This window comes from Pinus tabuliformis, chromosome 8 (assembly GCF_031772625.1).
Source record: "Pinus tabuliformis cultivar Carrire ecotype Pingquan chromosome 8, CPIR1, whole genome shotgun sequence".
Lineage (NCBI taxonomy): Eukaryota > Viridiplantae > Streptophyta > Pinopsida > Pinales > Pinaceae > Pinus > Pinus tabuliformis.
In genome coordinates, this window is record NC_142294.1 from 957,067,743 (window position 1) to 957,073,157 (window position 5,415).

Below are 5,415 nucleotides of genomic sequence, written 5' to 3' on the forward strand. Positions count from 1 at the left end.
CTCTTGGTTGACTCAGCATTTTCCTCACCATGTTGGGTTGTTGGGGTCTTTTCTCTGTCCTCAGCACTGGGGTCTAGGTGTCTTTGATTCTGTCGATTAGACAGACTTCTGAGAAATATTCCCTGTTCTAGACGTAATCGTTCATTGTTCGTTCTTAAATTTGTCATCTCAGCGCGTAACTGCTAAACAGTTTCGAGTAAAACTGCATTAGCCTGACGAGTCTCATCGCCCAGTTGTATCCAAATGTCAGGATTAGCATTCACATAAGTTGGTTCTGGAGTATTGGGTGGTCCTGAACTTCTCTACATTTTTCCCTTTGTATAGAGATTGTCTTTGTGTTCACATATGGGTTTTATTTAGTTAGATTTTAAGAAATCAAGTCATTGCATGCATATACATATATTTATCTATCCCAAAGAGTCTCAGTGTACGAACCTGAGCTCTAATACCACTTGTAATGACTTAAACCTTCGAAAATACATGGTAAAAAAAAAAAAAAAAAATTGTTACACGGTCCCACTTACCATTTATTATATTAAACCATATAATATTTACGATATCATACATTCAATGGATTTAATTGAGCTTATGTCATATTAAACACATATGTACAGTTTATATTAAGGCCTTGGTGCCACATTAAAGAGGCACATGGCCTCACTCGCATTTGGGGACCTGTCATACGACCATGGTGTAAATGCGCAGGGTATGCTCCTCCACGTGGTGCCATATGTGACTATCTGTTGTCACCTCCTCGTTCCGCGCCTAAACCTCAACTTGACATCTGTATCTACTCACCTCTGTCGATCTGCCAGGGAGTAATCCAATGGTGGTGCAGATTTGGGTTGGGTCCAACTATGCTTCTCCCACCCTCGACCAGATGGGGAGGCATTGGCATTTGATGGGTTGTGTTGGTGCAACCGCTCTGTAGAAGGTTTAGTTGCCTGGTCCTTTCTCGGTTCTGCAACCTACTGCTCAAGTGGCACGGGTTTTGCTGGAAGACCTTCTCGACAAGGTAATGGTACACAGACATTTCTATACAATTTTTCGAAGTCTAAAACCCGGTTTCCTCTACGAATTTTACTCCCTCTAGTTTGTTGGTGGTCTGACAGGCAAACCTCCCCGTCCAGGGCATCACCATACTACTCAGTTTCATCAATGTGGAGGATAAACGAGGCGAGCTCCGAGAGGCGAGACTTTTACTCCACCGGGCATCTTCCAGTTATCAAATTTGTTTTCATGATTTATACATATCGATAACATCATTCATCTTTTGTTACACAGGCAGACTACACCCGCCGGGAGCCTTCATAGGTCAGGTAAGATTGTGCCAGTGATTAATTTGTTTCACAGTGTCTTTTACGCTTAGAGATAAGTAGCTCTGATATCAGGGTTTTGGGTTTTACGCAGGTAACTTGCTGCTCCTACCTGGGTTCATGCGGGATTGGTTTGGCGCCCCCTCAGATCCTGAGAACTAACACTATGCACTGCTTTGCACAGGTTGGATTCGTTCACTGTAGCTTGTTTAATCTGCTTGTTAAGGTTGATGCCTACGATAAATCGTATGGCAGGGGTTTAGGGTCGGAGTCTGACCTTTACATTTTTCTGGAATGATTGTGTATTTGCTAACTATCAAGTCGATTGTTTTCCATCAATTCGAAGGACTGTTCCAACTTTATCTTTTTGTAAATTATGGTAAAATGCCATGGGACTACTATTGCTTACATCAGAAGAGGGTTTTGATATGCAAACGAAGGTTTATATGCACATGAGGGTTTCATAAGAAATCGAGGGTTTATTCTTTTGATCTGGTTTCGATCTTTACTCGATGATTGTCATAGGTCCTGCACTCTGTTATAGTAAAGTGTTTTAGTATAAAGACTCGATTATGATACTGTATATTCATATATAATTTTGTTGATTTCCATAAGGTTTTTACCATTTCGAATCATTAATACAGTTATTGTTGATGATACATTTCTATAATTATTTATTTGCAAATAAGTTAATATCTGTGTTATTATGTATATTACATATGTTTCTATTTGTAATACCCTTAAATGGTGGAAATCTAGTTTTCTTACATGCCAAGGGTTTAAACAACCCTCTAGGATAGAGATAGAATTACTCTATTGCCACATCCCACCGGTGGTTCGGGAAAGATTGCAACTCTGTTTGCTTTTGTTTATACAATATAGAACAGGACTTTAGGAACCGATTGATCCTTTTTGGCCTCTATCGTATACTAGATTTAAAGTTTCGTGGAATATTTACACTTGTTTCTACACTGAGAACTCTTATTAGTTTCCTGTTCTGAGCATTGAATTGATTTACATGATTAATAAACGTATTCTCTGCTTGTACACATTTTATCACGAGTTAAGCATATTATTCATGCTATACAATGAGTTATCATGATGCTGTAGATAACATTTATTTTGTTATTCTATTATCATCCATGCTTAAACAAAAGAGGCCACATTACTTATCTGTTTTAAATTATCAGTGGAACTTCAACAAATCTCTGGAAAGTCTCTCCTCCCAGCCATGACCCTGGCGATTACGTCCAGGCTCTCCCCCGAGCACTTTCTCTACTAGAATAATTTCCAATTACAGTGAGTGCCTTGGGCCTTAGGACTTTACTGTCCAACTTCAAGTCCTGCACTTAATTTGACTATTAATGAGCAACTTCCCACTGGTCACTTTTTTCCCCAGCTCTAGGATAGTCCCCTTCCTTCATCTTTTCCCCTATATTTCCCCTTCCCAAGGCAGGGGTATAATTGTTTCTTGTTAACTGTTTCTTGTAATTGTAGTAAATAGTTTGTTTTAATTAATCATGTGTCAACTCCTAATCACTCACAATTAGGTAACAGTTTGTTATTTGGCTTTCCAACCTTAGTAATAACATAGCAAACATAAATGCAGGAAATCTTAAAATTGAATTAAATAACCACAGTAAATCCTCCAAGGAGCCAGGGATGTTACAATATATATATATATATATATATACACCCATTTTACCATATTTTGTAACCATATTTAAATTTAACTAACTAGCACATAAAAACTTTAATACTTACAATATAACAATATTTTTAACCATGGATATTCATACCCACTTTACCATAGATATTATTAATTTGTAAATAGTCTTTGTTAAAATACTATGGCTCATCAATACCACATAAAATATTTTATTTGAATTTAAATAATATTTTTTTAATTGAATCTAAAAGCAAAAATATTATAAAACTCTCTAACCATTAGAATATACAAGATATAAATAGTATCTATAAATTAAGATTCATTTTACCATATCAATTAAAATAATAATTTTGTAATAATATTTAAATTTCATTAATAAGCACATAAAAACTTAATACTTAAAATATAACAAGATTTTAAACCATGGATATTCACCACCACTTTACCATGGATATTACTAACTTGTAAATAGCCTTTGTTACAATACCATGGGCTAATACTATGGCTCAGTGGTATGTCCAAAAATCATTTCTCATTTCACAATCAAAACATTTTATAATTTTATTTAATTTTATTTTATTACATTTTTCACACAATCACTCTCTAACCGAGTATGGAAGAGATGTTGTAATGTCCTATTATGTTATCTTATCTAAAAATCTTGACTCTAAATTACATAAAAATAAAAATAAAATTAAAATGATAAATTATAACTATTAATTAAAACATTTTTACTCAAATAAATTACATAAAAATAAAAATAAAATTAATAAAATAAAATAAATTATTAATAATTAAACCAGCCTAGAACCATTTTAAGTCTGGATCTATCGAGCTCCGAGAGGGATCAAATCTCTTAGGTGCAAACATTTCCTCAAATTTTGCACAAAAAAGGAAGTTTGCAGCTTGAAAGGTTTGATTCCTCTCAACATAGATCTAGAGTTTAGATGGATCTAGTTTCTAGATATAATCATGTTTTTGTGACATATTTGAAGATAAATTGTAATGGTTCTCTAATGATTCACATCATCCATGCTCAATTCTTCTTTTTAAAATAGAAGTAGCATTGCTACCATCAACCCATAATGAGAGTATTTCTTTTTTTCTTGGATCACAATGGATCAAAAGTATGGAAAATATATAGAGTGAATGGGATGGTTGTATAACAATGGAGTGGAATGTTGGAAAAGATGACAAGTGGAAGCAATGAAGATAAAATGAATGATGGTGAAGGACAGACTACAAGCTTAATTAGTCATTTATCATCATTTCTAAAACTTTAAAAAAAAATAAAAATTTCCATAAACAATTTTACCTCAAGGTTTACCTTCTCAAGAGATTTGTCTAGTATTGATAAGGAGATGTACATTGAGGAGTTGAAGAGAGAATATAATCTAAAAATGATGTCATGGAAACCAAAAAAACATTTGAAATTCTCAAAATAAACAAGGTTGATGTTAAAATTTTAGGTTGATAAGAAACTTGCTAAATGTTGGAAGAGAAAATGAGAGGAAAGGTGGAAAGGAACTTTAGTTGTTGCCACTCATACATCTATCATTGTGCATTCTCTAAAAATTTCATTTGCTTTTTATTCAATTTACTATATTCTCCTAAAAAAAACCATGTTGCATAATCCCTTAATTCAACCTCATCTACTTGCAAATGATGGAAAAGGAAATATTGTTGTTACAACACTTTAGAGAGGAAGCTATCAATGCAAAAATTAACTTGTTTTTGAATATCCCCTAGTGGCACAATTTGAATAGTGAGCTCAATACTCTCTTTCCCCCACAATTTGCCACAATTTGAATAGTGAGCTCAATACTCTCTTCCCCCACATTGTTCCCCTCTTTAAGTATTATTTTCAATGCCCTGTTATAGACAATATGTTTCTTTACTTCTTTAGATTAGTACTTATTTTGAACAAGGAGCCTCCTTTTTTGTGTTGGAGTTTATGGCTTTGGGATTTAAATTTCTCATTCTCTCCTTTTATATGATGAAGATCTCACTTTCTTGATAATATTGAAAAGATCACAAATCTATTCCTTCTCATTTAGAGACAAATTGTATTGTGTAGTAGGAATGACATTCTAAGTGTTTAGAGTTGTAGTTTTCTTTTCCATACTTCTTGTGATTCTTCTAGAGAGAAGTAGTTCTAATGGATCTACCGGTGCTAGAATATTTTGTGTCTCAAGCATCTAAGCAACTCCTTTAAAACTCATCACATTTTGGCCCACATTCATCATTATTGTTTGTCCAAAATTCCAAATCTAGAAGCGACTCTCTCCGGTCCAAATTAATATTCAACATTTCCCCACTTCTTATAGCTTTCTTCAAATTATGGTAATATGTTGTGAATACTCAATTGTTGTATTTTTCTATTCAATTTTATTGCCAATAACTAAGATTGTTATTGCTCCTACATTCTAT

General features: G+C 34.0%; 1 long non-coding RNA gene across 2 annotated transcripts; it reads left to right on the plus strand.

Annotated features, from left to right (window-relative positions):
• The first annotated feature begins 689 nt into the window (after positions 1–689).
• Positions 690–1,917, plus strand: LOC149238644 (uncharacterized). 2 transcript variants are annotated; one of them, XR_016245410.1, is made up of 4 exons: positions 690–1,015; positions 1,113–1,190; positions 1,285–1,319; positions 1,411–1,917. It is a non-coding gene; the product is annotated as an uncharacterized LOC149238644 (long non-coding RNA). The 2 variants fall into 2 exon arrangements; XR_016245409.1 differs by having other exon boundaries at positions 1,501–1,917.
• Positions 1,918–5,415: the final 3,498 nt, after the last annotated feature.